A 13495-nucleotide genomic window follows, 5' to 3' on the forward strand; every position below is an offset into this window, starting at 1 on the left:
TTTTGCCTAGAAACAAGAACCTTAGAACCCTATTTTGTATTATGTCGCCCGGTATAGAGTACCAAGCAAAAGATGTCTTGAAATTCCACTCGCCATATAGTGGTAAACTTAACATCAGAAACAGTTCTAACTTTCGATGCCTCAGTACTGGGTTTTAGACGCAGCGACGTCTTTGATGCCGTTTGTCAATTCATTCAGTCAGCAAAATGAATAGCATTTTAAATTCCAGCTTTTACAATTCTCTTAGCGATATTTTTGAGCTAAATCACAGCATTACTGTAAAAAATCGTACGACTTTGAAAAATTTATAAACCTGTCTGTTTCGATTACTAAATTGCACAATAATTGTAGTTTCTTTAATTATTATGTAAAAATTAGGTGGCCAATTCTTGGCCAATCCCCCAGAGTAAGCACTAGCCATATTTTTAGAACATCATCATCATCATCATCATTGCTGCTCAAAATGTACGCGGGCGCGACATATTGGCGTGACGCAGAACTGAAGGCAGCTTCTACAGGGTAAACGGTACAGTGACCTGGCACCTAGTAAACGTACCTTGCTCTTGGGAAAACTCTTAAGGGTGTTTATTCCACCTGCGGAGACCAGGACTTGGTTATGTTCAAGAGACGTTTTCGTGGCGTCCATTAATTGTCGCTTGTGTGATGTACCTGAAACAATTGAACTTGTTTTATAGGCTGCAGGGATGCTATTTTATTTTGGCGTGTGCTACAACCACTTCGCCACAAAGACTTTGCCTTAGATTCTCATTCCGTGCGATATCTAGTGCCAGCTAGTTGGGACGATGTACCTTTTGACATGTATCTACTCAATCGAATGCATAGCCTGGGGAAAACACGCATGATGGATCGAAATGCAGAACCCATAATTTCATCAGCAACCTATTTTGAAAGATCAATACGAACAAATAAAATTTCACCTAAATTGTTATGCTGTAGGGGTAAGGCGCTTATCCTTACCACCATTTCAGTGTTTCTTGTGAAGATTGACCACAGCCTGAGCAGCGCGTTTCAAGGATGAAGAGGAACTCTATGGTGCTCCATGTAAGTGTATTCGTCGCCGTACAGCCAGAAGAGACTTCGTAGCTCATTTATCTGTATTTATCTGTTTGTTTCCCGCAGCAGCCATGTGTACCTGACATAAACACCATGAAAGAAAAAAAGAAAGCATTCGTGGGCTTGTGGTTACAGTACCTGACTTCTGTGCTAGAGGTGCTTTTCCGCTTATATATATGTATATATATATGTATATATATATATATATATATATATATATATATATATATATATATATATATATATATATATATATATATATATATATATATATATATAAGTCGAGCAGTAGCTGCGTGCAAAAGTTGCAGTTCATTTCAGTTACGGTGCTATGGTGGGGAACAATATGTGCACCTTTATAGCGTTTTCAATCGTAATTCATGGTTGTCCTCTATTCTCTAAGTAGTTGAATTACTTTTTGTCCTTTAGCGCACTTATGTGCCCATTCCACTCATTCATCTAATCTAGAAGAAATAAAATCGCGACATATGTTCTTAAGATTACGGGGATTTAACGTCCCTAAACAACACAAAGGTTACGAGAGACGCCGTAATGAAGTGACCCGGTCGAATGTAGACCACCATGGGCTCTAACGCAGACCAAAGGTGCAACACCACCGTGACACGGTGTACTTATAATGCATATATCTAGTAAAACCTACCCTCTGTGGCGCGCAGTTGGATAAATTCACGTACTACCCATTATTTCCATGGCAGATGAACGACGGCAGCGGCAGAGTTCCTCCAGTAATTTTTCTGTAAAACATGATTTTCCAGTTATCTGCGAGATCGGGCCACGTGCGGATTTGTCGGAGCTTTCGGCTTCAAACGATCTTGTGACTTTATTTATTACGCGTTTTCTATTTCTAAAGATTCAAGCACTCTTCTAAGCACAGCATGGCAATGAGACTCTGGGCACATGCGTAATCATTGTGAATGGCTGTACCTATAACGCAATAGGTTGTTGAAAATTTATCAATTTGCAAAGACTCAAAGCCTTTCTGAGCCAGAAGGGCAGAATTTAGTAGCAATCCGTGTAAAGCCCATCATTATTTCACATGCGTTCTGAACTTCCATCCTTGCTACTCCCGTAGACACTAGCCCCAAAATTCCCTGTAGTAATTCTAGTAGGAATCTGTGCGATAAAGCTTCCATAAGATAATAGTTGTAATCAGCAAACTGACACACACACACACACACACACACACACACACACACACACACACACACACACACACACACACACACACACACACACACACACACGGTGTTCCTAACCAGAACGCATTACAGAAACGTCCACAGAAACATGGCTTCACAGGCACGTCTTCTTCGTGGTTACTTCACCCTCTAAGTGATTTTCATTCGACCGAAATCAGGGTGTCTCTAGCCAGAGAGCGTTCTGATTTCCCCGCATAGCAAATGTGATTCGAGATTGTGGCCTGACATTTGCCATGCCAAGTTTATCCTACTACTACACCCGAATTAAGGGCGGGAGCCCCGCATACGGTGGGAAATGTCAGACTCGCTCTGTTACAAAAACGGTGCTGCAAATGTTTACCTACACGTTCCTTGGATTTCGTGGCACCCGCATAATAAGTTAAACATCACTTGCTCATGGGACCAAGCCCTGAGAACGTGTACCGATTATTACGCAACCGAGACGGTGAGCCGGGGCGCATGTTAACTGCCGACCAACGAGTGCTCATTTTATTACGTACTCGCGAAAAAGCTTTCAACAGTGTTGCGCCAACCATCCCGTCCCTCGCTGCGAGGAAGGCCTTGTAACGAATGCTTGTCTGACACTCCTTTCCGTTAAGTGACCCTTTCTTCTGTTCAGGAAAGGAAGCCAAATTAAATGAAAGGGCCCTCCATTGCCTAGTCAGAGAGTTTCGTGATGACGAAATGCGCTCATCAATAGTGGCGAACAATATCGAGCGTTTCAACTCCTTTAGCTTTGCTACTACGCGCAGTTGGGTAATTCGCTTTTTGTATTCGTATGGTGACGACAGTGCTGTCCCAATTGAATTATTTCTATCAAACGATCTTCTCTTATGTTGGGCTCACTTCCGTCAAGATCTACACGCGCGCAGTATCTGTGGCGCGTTTCACAACGAAGCGACGGAGTTCCCGCCGACAACGAGGTTCTAGCGCAATGAGTGCACGCAGTCGCTGCCTTGCCGTACACGTATTGCACACGTAACGCAAATTTCATTTCACCCGTTCATATGCCAACATGAGGACTGTAACAAAGTTAGCGCGTAGTATTGCTGAAGAAAATTAATGTTTTGAAAGATGCTTACGTGGGCTGAAAATAAATGACAGTCGTAATCGGACGTACCCAGAGAGACACGAGTGATGTTGCTTAGCGCCACCCGATACAGCCGTTCTCTTGTCATGAAACAAAAAGTACTTATACGCAATTGTTTCACAATGACAGACGCTATGCTAATATAGAGTTTCATTTTTCTTACCGTAAGAAAAGTTTACCAAATCTTTAAACATTCTCCGCCGATAGCTGGTGTTGACTGTTTCTCGTCTTTACTCGTCGAGGGCGACCACAATCGGGCCCTAAAGTTCCATGCAGAGGTACGGTGGTAGGCGCCATGCGCTTTGCGCATCATAATCATAGGGTCAACATAAAGTAACAGGTGTGTTACAAAGTCACATTAACGTACAATAAGCTAAGATGCGATTAGAGACTGCAGCTGTCGCTCTGGTCTTCGTATGCCAATAAAACTGCTGTCTTTTTTTCTATTTTTAATTTTGTTTTACGCTACGCAAATTTAGGGTAGAAATAAAAATATATATAACATGACGTACCAACTCCTTGGCAACAAAACTAAAACAGGTACATTAATTGGCAGCCGCCACTCGAGCTGTGGGCAACGTAATGCAAATTGTTGTTTCGTAGTACAAAGGCACCCCTCGAACGGCGTAATTTTCCTAAGCGAAACGCACAGCGCAGGTTGTTTAAGTGAAATGTGTACATGACACTGCATTGTTAGAGATGATTATTATGTACAATTTCGCAAGTTTACATTGTTGGAGTATGTAGAAATAAACATATGTACATCACTTGACAGAATTACACAATATCCATCAGTTCGCTGACTGGGTTTGAGACCATGTCTTCAGCCTTCACCAGTGATATCACTGGTAGTAGTTGCACTTGTGACTTCACCAGTTGGAGCGGAGCAAGCCCACTGTGTCATTCCAGACGTCAGCGTGCACTTGTGGATAAAGCCAGGTGCGCTATGTACAGAATTTTAGAAGCAGTCAAGCAATAAGGGTTGCGAGGTCTCTGTTTGGGACGCTGTGTTAGACTACCCACTCCGTCAAATACAGGGCACATACAGGGCATAAATAGACAGCTTACATTAGACAAACATCCTTCGTAATGAGATCTCGACATTAACCTGGTTTTAGCCAAGAACCCCGCATCTGCGATACGGGCGCTCTTGTGGGAGAGTTCGGAGCACTTGCAGCATTCTAAAATATGTCCCACCTCTTCTGCGCTCTTGCATTCTTAGTACCAATTTATCTAAATGTTTCCACCAGTGCACGCAATTATCTATAAAATCGACCCAGAAGCATTACGTCATAACTGTCTTTACACAGCTCTAGTAGAGCACCGGCTATTTAGTAGTGTACAGTGGTGTTAGAGCAAGCACCAATATTGAGCACTGCTCTGCTGAAACTTTGTTTAGTCGCACAGCAGGGCTTGGTATGTGCGCGAAGTGACCCGTGGCTTTGAACATTCTTAGCGCCGTCAGTGACTCTGAGTTGCAGACACTGGTCCAGACGGTTTGCGGCACTCAAGGCCTTAAGGGCTCTGCTGAAGTATTTAAGGGCTTGTGAATTGTGCGACCGTCTTTGAATGTTTTAGCGCATGACATCGCGCGTGAATTTTCTCATTTTTTTTTCTTCTTTCTCCTTTTATTTCCTGTACTCGTTTCCCCAGCGCAGGGTAGCCAGCCGGTACTTCCACTGGCTAACCTCCCTGTCTTTCCTCCCTCTTTTATCTATCTATCTATCTATCTATCTATCTATCTATCTATCTATCTATCTATCTATCTATCTATCTATCTATCTATCTATCTATCTATCTATCTATCTATCTATCTATCTATCTATCTATCTATCTATCTATCTATCTATCTATCTATCTATCTATCTATCTATCTATCTATCTATCTATCTATCTATCTATCTATCTATCTATCTATCTATCTATCTATCTATCTATCTCTGAGCTGCGGAGCCTGTGTGAAACCTCACCCAGTTTGTGGTATGGCTATCAGTACCAACCCTCTTTCACCATGTGCAGTGACCCAAGCTGTGTACTATACCTTGGGCCACTAAGTATGTACAGGCTATGTATGTACAGGTACACTATGTATATATGTACTGCATGGCCAGCAGACGTCGGGCGCTGGGCATGTCGTGTTGTTATGTGTCCATTCTTGGCCAGTCCCCGGGAAGGGATGAGGCAAGGTGACACAAGGGTTACGTAACATAAAATATATTATAGAGATATCGATCACCCTATGCGCGTCACGTGCGGCAGGTTACTAGGTATTTACTGCATCGTCATATCTATACAAAACACGCGTAATCATGGTGTCATAAAATATATAATAAGTTACAGACCTTATATGAGAAAACTTGCTGATCTCATTAAAGTTGCCAAGAACTTCTAGAAGACGGATCAGCTGTCTATATAATGCATTTCTTTATATGCGTTGTTTGAACCGCCTTATCACCGCAGACAGATAGCTTCCTTACGACAGGTCTTCCTTACACACACACTTAGGCGGCTGTAGAAAACAGCCCTATCAGTGCCAAGTAAAACAGCCGTACGCCGCAGTGAAATAATAATACGGCATTGTAAACATCGAAGATTCCGACTAATCACAAGCGTTATAATTTATATGCTAAAGGGGTGTAAGAAGTGTTTTCTAAACGTTTAATTTCAAGCCTGGCTGCCCTACGCATGTACTGGCCTTGTAATAGCGATCATCAATATTCATAATCGGCATCACACACAAGTAAATGTTCTTTGCCAGTTGGTCGCTTTCCGTTCATTCGCTACGAACACGTGCACATAATATATTCCTTAGTGTGAAAAGAACATTCCGAGTGACCTTTTGTTCTGAACTAAAATTTCCGTTCTGTGGTTTGCTATTTTAACAGTCCAGAAAAAAAGTCATTTCGTTTTTTTTTTTTTTTTGAAGAACTACAATAGCGGAAACAGAGCATATGGGAATAGATTATAATGTAAGCCCAGCGCGATAGCCTCGCAAGATGAGATGCAAATAGAGCGAGGATTTCTCGTCAGTGGGGATATGAGTGGACTTTTTTCATGCTTTAAACAGATATATAAAGCCCGAATATGACTTTGTAATACCCCGCCATGTTTCTGTCGCTGCTATAATTATAAAATGATGTGAAAGCAGAAAAACAGGTTCTTAGAGAGATCGTAATTTAGTGTGCACAATACCCTGCCGCAGCTGAGCACAACTGCCTCAATAAACATACCACAAAATTAGTGGGCTCATTCTCGTTTTATCTTGTCATTTTCTAAACAAAGTTTCCCCCTCCCTCAGAAAATAACTATATCCACATAAATAAGAGGAACATATTGTTTGTCGAACGCAAGTGTGCGTTGACAACTTTCTCACTTGTCACCTTGATGATGTTCTTTAAAACTCTGCAAAGCTAATAGCAACAAACTTTTCAAACAGCCCTCCACTCCCCCCTTTTTATAAACACCTGCATTAAGAAGTTTTCCCCGCGATATCGCATTGTGGAACGAGCAAGAAATAAACAAAATCATGCACACAGAGGTTTCAAAGCGTAAATGTACGTGCTAGTATAGCGTGAGAACAAGCAAATGCAAAAGGGTTTCAGGGATCCCTTCCACAGTTCCGACTACTGAACTGCGAAATAACCTTGGCTTGTAAGTTATTGGAAAATGGCGATAAAAGTATACCATCTTCGCAGGTTATTTCTGTCTGATTTCAATTTTAGGAACACTGTTCCGTCACAATGCCCAACGAACATGCTTACCTTGGAGCTATTCCAAGCAATAGTGAAGCACAAATTTTGAAAAAGTCATTCGCAAATATCCCCAAAAGTTGAATTCACTCATCACTCGGCATGTTTTCGAAATCGCGGGCACACTTATATAGACGGGAATAAACCGTTGCATATTCACGCATGAATATTAGGTATGCAACATGCTCCCGCCAACGCATCGCCCTGTACGATAATAAGGCGCGCTGAACTCCAAGCCGAAACACAAGAGGGTTTACCCATAGAGTTTACAACAATAATCACTAGAGGGACCTCTGGCGCTGCGATCGTTCTACCATCATGTGAACGATCGTTAGTACGCACATTTGTCTGATATTCGTAGTTGTACACTCAGAGGTTCTTGTGGCTTCATTTAATACGATTAATCTGCCTTCATTCGCCCAAATTCCAAAGCAATTTCTAATTTTGATAAATGCAGAAAGCAATAAGGCCCTGTGAACGCGCATGCTCGCTGCTAATTACAGTGATTCAGCTTGTTCATGCGTCCGTGGCATAATGGTTTCAATGTCAGGATTTTGTCCTAGAAGTCTTGCCTTCGAATTCTGCTGTCAGAAAATTTGAATATTGTTTATTTAGTTATTTATAACCCAGTACTTTCTTGAAGATGATCCCAGTCATGAAGCCGCTTAAAGCCAAAAGGACCAAGTTAAGGTAAATTCTTTTGCTAACCAAAATTCCCATGCTGACTACTCTACCCAGCTTGCAGCTTCGGTAACTAGCACCACAGTTCCTTCTAGTAATTCTGTGAAACTAAGAGTTTACACGAAACGCGTGAGCGTCCCCTACGTGCCCTACATCAGTGAAGTATTGTCCCGCGTTTATTAATCTTCTTTTTTCGAAGTATCACTTGCGTGTTGCACGTCATGATCCGCAACAAGATCATGAACGTGAAGGACCGCTTAGCAGAGGACAACTTCCCGGGGCTTGTTCACAGAATACCCTGCAAATACTGCGACTTCCGTTACGCTGACGAAACTGTGTATTTCACTCGACGACCTGTAGAGTGCAAACATGACGTCGAAAAGGGGTCGTCACGAGTTCAACGCAATCGTGGAGCACATGTACAAGTGCAACCACACCATTAACTGCGACAATGCATCACTTATCGGAAAGGAGAAGAACGTCACAACTATGGTTCGGCTGAAATCAATACTCATACAGACAGCTGACACTATCAACCGGACCGTTGGTACCATGCCCAAGTTTATTGTTGCTATCTTCGTCGCGTGCTACGCAGATAAACTGACAGCGCACTATGTCTGCTACATTGTGAACAAGTAACCCGTATGGATTATGAAAGAAACGTAAATAATACTTTCGATTTGGCCAGTCAGCGCAATTTCTCGCCGCACTTTTCTAGCTGATGAGACGCACTTTCACCATGTTCTTGACTGCGTTGACAATGCCTCGAGGTGCATGCTCAGGAGTTTTAGAGAACTCGTACAGAATGAACACGGCGAAACGTACGAGGCAAACTGCAGCGGTGCAAGCGATGTTTATTTTGGATGGAAGGAAAGCGCGTCGGAATGAAGTGCTTCCAGCGGTTGAGCAACAGGAAACGTTGTTCTTGGCTCAAGTGTCGGCGAGAGACGAGCACTCTAGAGCATGCGGAGAAAGGGCGAAATAAAACAAACCAAGTGTCGTGGAGGTGTAAGAGAGAAGCTAGAGACTTGTGATCAACAGTGCTTGTATGTATAAGAAAGAGAGGAGCTGCTATAGAAGAAGGTCATCCAGAGTACGAATGAACAAGGCGAGCAACGTCGCCCAAGAGAGGCGACTGTTGCGCGCAGTACCGTCTTTCGCTAATAAATTGTTTCTGCTCAAAAAAATATCACGCAGCAATTTCTCTGGGAGTTAAGTATGCGTAAACATTGTGCCACTCGATTGTACCACCAGGCTGGGTCGTTATCAACCTTACCCTACCAGATCCGACTCTTATCAAACCTTTTCGGCCCTTATCAACCTTATCGGACTTGCTCCGACCTTTATCAACTTTTATCGGTGCTTACTAACGTTATCAAAATTGATCCAACCATTATCAGCCCTTATGGCTTTTTAGCACCTTATACACCAGCGCCGGACCATTATCAACCATGATGAGACTCTTATAACCACTCATCACTTCTTATCATCCTTATCAACTGATTGACTGCTTATCCGTCCGTACTGCGCGACGTGAACCGCATGAGCCCTCAGAGATCGGTTGCGTGTTGGTCGGTGAAGGAATACCCTAACGGAAGGCGCATTCCACGACGCCCGAAACGCATGTGGTGTGTTTGGCATTAAATTTTCGCGAAGTCTGAATCTTCCTGACGTCTACAATGCTTCAAGTCGGCTCAACATGTGGTCCTATAAATGGTTTTTATTACACCATCACCAAATATTTCAACAAAGCCTTCATAGAAAGTGTTCTCCTTTGACATGTGTTCTGTACTGCCCGTACAACACATTCAAATGGTTGAGATTATAAACCGGTAACGCTCTTTATCGCCTTATCCATCCGCGGCAAATCATTATCAACCGTGATCAACCGTACTCCGGCGATGGCTGCGTATGGCGCGGCCGCGAGGGCCTTATCTTGATGGCGATCTGTGATGGGGACAGAGAGTGCCGAGTGCTGATAGCCTCGTGTGTGCTCTGTTCTCGCCACTTAGTTTGCGTCGAAATGAGAGGTACGAAAGTAAATTCGCTCGCTGCCGGAGATCCTATGTTGGAAGCGATCGTCTTACATGACGCACGGACGGACACACGGGCGGACTTGTTTCCTCCCTGGGAAGGGATAGAAATTGCTACATCGTAATGACGTCACGCCAGCTTACGGCAACAGTTATCACCGCTGTTCCTCCTCCTCACACTCTTTCTCTAACCGTCTCTCACAACGCCTATATTAACACGCATCAAACCAATAAACGCTGTCTTGGCCCAGCCACCGCCGTGTGTTGCGCGTATTCTTCAGAAATGCTTACGCATTTGAAATTATCAGGAGAAATTGACGTAGAAACGAGGCGAAGGTTTTATTTCAAAAATGTTTTTTTTTCGCAAACAAAGAATTTTTCGCGCAATAGCGTCGTTCTTCGATAACCATTAGGTAATCGAATGAAACAGTTCCGAGTAAAATAACGGCGATATAGCGAATACTTGCACACAGTAAAACAAACGCAGAAACGCTCGGATGCTTTTATAAAGTCATAGCCTGGCAGGAAGCATAAGCGAGTTAGGCACACTTGCTCTAATAAATCTATAATCACTTAGTTACCTTTCAAAAGTTACGTAGATTTTGCCTTACTGCTGAACGTATAAAGACCCTTCTGATGCTGATAGTAGTCTTGAAATAAACGCGGAAGCGCTTGTGTCCTTAGATTTAGGCGCACAATAATGAAACCTAGATGAACAATATTGATCCAGAGGCCTCCATTATGGCATCTTTAAATGTCCAAGTGTCGGTTTGGGACATTGAAACCAATAAATGAATCGATAATTCAATCAATCAATGAAGTTCGATTTTCTTGTTTCTTTTCCTTGTTTTTGCGCTCACAGTCACTCGCTCCTTCCTCAGATATATTCCCTAGATATTATTGATATATTATGCTCTTATTCAACTGAGTTCACATCAGAATAAATCAGAAGTACTTTCTTGCTCATACAGTAGCTCACTTCCGTTCTCATTTTATAGCTAAACTGTCATATTTGTAAAAACGTCGCAACAATTATTCGTCGTAAGTACTCTTGATATTTTTTCTTATAAACCCATGACAATTCACTTTTTGTTGTCCATACCAGGAAAAATAATTTCGAGTTAATAACTGATGAACGCCGCACAAGTATAAAAAAGTAAAATGCATCTTCACTACGTGCATAGAGAAGCTGAAGCAGATTTATTCGAAGATGACGGTTCAAAAGAAAAAAAAACTATTAGCCGTCTTCAAATGCCCTTCGATTCGTCCTATTTGAACTCATGGTCTGCTAGCTTTCACCTGCCTCATGTGGGTTTGCGAGGTCTGAATTATTGAGTATGAAAGTGGCGCCGAGACCAGATGGCCAAAAGACGACACCCGAAACAGCTACCATTTAACTTTGGCAGTGAAACCCCCGACCAAATGCTCTGGAATCTCGATTCCTCAACAAACACGTAAAAAATCTGTGCCTTTTTTCCTCTCGGCAACGACGTAGCTAAGTGTCTGTCAACGAATTTAGTTCCCCTTGTAGATGTCTACTTGAACAGTAGCTTGTGTAAGTATTTCAAAATCAGTCGACGTTGCCTTCGCAGCCAAGATATCTCGAGAAGAGAAGATCGTTGCGTGCGAGTACATCATAAAATGATGTCCGCTTCTTAATTTACTTCGAAAGAAAAGGTGTTTGAATGAAATCTGCACGTTGGAATCGATATTTAAGGTCTTACTGAAGAAAAACGAAACGCTCTCAATTTTCTCGTTGGATTGCGTGTGCCAGCTGCCAGCAGAGTGTGGCGCTATCAGAATAACCACTCCTGTCGTCTCTTACAAATGATCGTCCTTATCAAATTGTTCGCCTTCGTTGAAAGGACTTATGTTGTCGTCCGGTTCGCGTAACAAATATTAATTGGCTTGATGGCATGACTAGGATATAAAGGCACCATGGCTCGAACGTGAGATATCAACAATAGTCAGTATATATGTACAGACATAGAAAGAGTACCATATACTAATGAAAAACATTTTTTTTTATTTATACATACTGCAGCCCGTTAGCGCTATGGCAGGAGTGGGTTTGAATAAAACAGCTGTTCTATATACCAGTGGCCAGTGTGTCACTAACACCAGACGTCTGTATGGTGAGACCAGCTTGCACCGAAATCGACTTTTTAAACGCACCTTGTTTTCGAGTGAACCTACCTCCTCGAGGGAGTATGTTGTCTCGGTTTAAGCGCAGATTTCTTTTACACTGTCCCTAACAAATGCCACATTCTATTGCAATGGTTATAGGTAAAACAACCATAAAGTGAAGGCGACAATTTAAATTTCTCTCTTCTTGAAGTAAGGCCTGCAAGTGCTTTGATAGTATTGTTTAACGCCATGTATTTCCAGGAAATAAGGAATTCCTTTCAGTTAAATCCCCAACTGCAAATAATTGGATACTAAATGTACTCTACTCTTTTTGTTCATACTCTAGGTATTCGTCACGCTCTATGCATTCTATAATATACTTGTTTCTCATGTCGACGCTGCGGCCGGGCTCTGGCCACACCATCGACATATTGAACAGATATTTCTAAGTGCACAGTTTTTTTCAATCATAACCTTACGGCAACCGAAGATATTTTTCCTGCCTTTAGGCTATATCGATTTTTTTTATATTCTATACGGGGTGATCACTTCTAAGTTTTATGGCATTTTTAATTATCGCCTGTGGCAGATAGCAGAATTCTCGTCCTTCATCAGGATTATTCGAAGAGGGGGTATTATAGCCTGAGAATTTGAAACGCTTGTTTAATTAATTACGAAATAACTAATTAACTTCTTAATTCATTTCATTACGGCGCATATTGTAATTTCCGAATTACAGCCAGTAGGCTTGCGAGACTTCTCCACTTGAAATGAGTTTCCAGGATGACACCGATTTCGAGATATTATTTCCCAAAGTGTGGGATAAAATATATGGCTGTTCCAGTTACTTTGGTGATTCAATGCATAAAAGAGCGTTTTGTTAAAATAAATGGAAATACAGTTCATTTTTGCCTCGAGTTTGATGGCGCACATTTCCAAACTGGCGTCACTGTGAAAATTAATGCTAATTGGATACACCTTGGAAACTCGCCGGCTACAATTCGTAAATTGCCAAATCTGCCATAAAGTAATTAGTTCTGAAGATAATTAGTGAACGATTCTTAATTAGTCGAATATGTGTTTCAGTTTCTCGTGCAAGTAATGTCCGCCTTTGAATAATCCAGCTCAAGGACTAGAATTATGTTATCTGCAACGGGTTATTTCTTTTAAATTCCGTAAAACTTAAGAATATGATCACCCTGTATAGCAGGTATTCCCCACCCTTCCTTTGTCCTTGTAAGCAAAGAGTAATGGATGAACTTGAGGAAGGGCAGGCTGCTTTAGTTGCGGAACCAAACTACATCAGAAATGACCGTGCAGCTGCTTCAGAAACGGTGCGTCGACTTCAAGAAGCAAATACGACTTTGCGGGCCGATCTAAAGGCAGCCCACGACAGGCAGTCTGCCGCAGATGGCGAGGTCAAGCTGCTGATTGCGAAGCTTTCTGCAGTGGAGTCGAGGACTTCATTTGAATGCCCAGGTGGCCCGGACCCAGGCTCTCATTCATTGAGTAAATTTTCTG

At 42.3% G+C, this 13495-nt stretch overlaps 1 protein-coding gene and 1 long non-coding RNA gene across 4 annotated transcripts in view; one reads left to right on the forward strand and one right to left on the reverse strand.

The window, feature by feature from the left end:
• Positions 1–13495, reverse strand: part of LOC142560024 (uncharacterized) — a 294973-nt gene that overhangs the window by 231871 nt on the left and 49607 nt on the right. The gene's annotated exons all lie outside the window — the stretch shown is intronic.
• Positions 1–13495, forward strand: part of LOC142560023 (pyrokinin-1 receptor-like) — a 205538-nt gene that overhangs the window by 26436 nt on the left and 165607 nt on the right. Inside the window, exon 2 of one of the 3 annotated variants that reach the window (XM_075671773.1) lies at positions 990–1062. The exons of the other annotated variants lie outside the window; for them this stretch is intronic. The gene's annotated coding sequence lies outside the window, so the exon portion shown is untranslated. The remainder of the gene's footprint in view (positions 1–989; positions 1063–13495) is intronic. 3 annotated transcript variants of the gene reach the window in all.

The sequence above is a fragment of the Dermacentor variabilis genome, chromosome 10, assembly GCF_050947875.1.
Source record: "Dermacentor variabilis isolate Ectoservices chromosome 10, ASM5094787v1, whole genome shotgun sequence".
Classification (NCBI taxonomy): Eukaryota; Metazoa; Arthropoda; class Arachnida; order Ixodida; family Ixodidae; genus Dermacentor; species Dermacentor variabilis.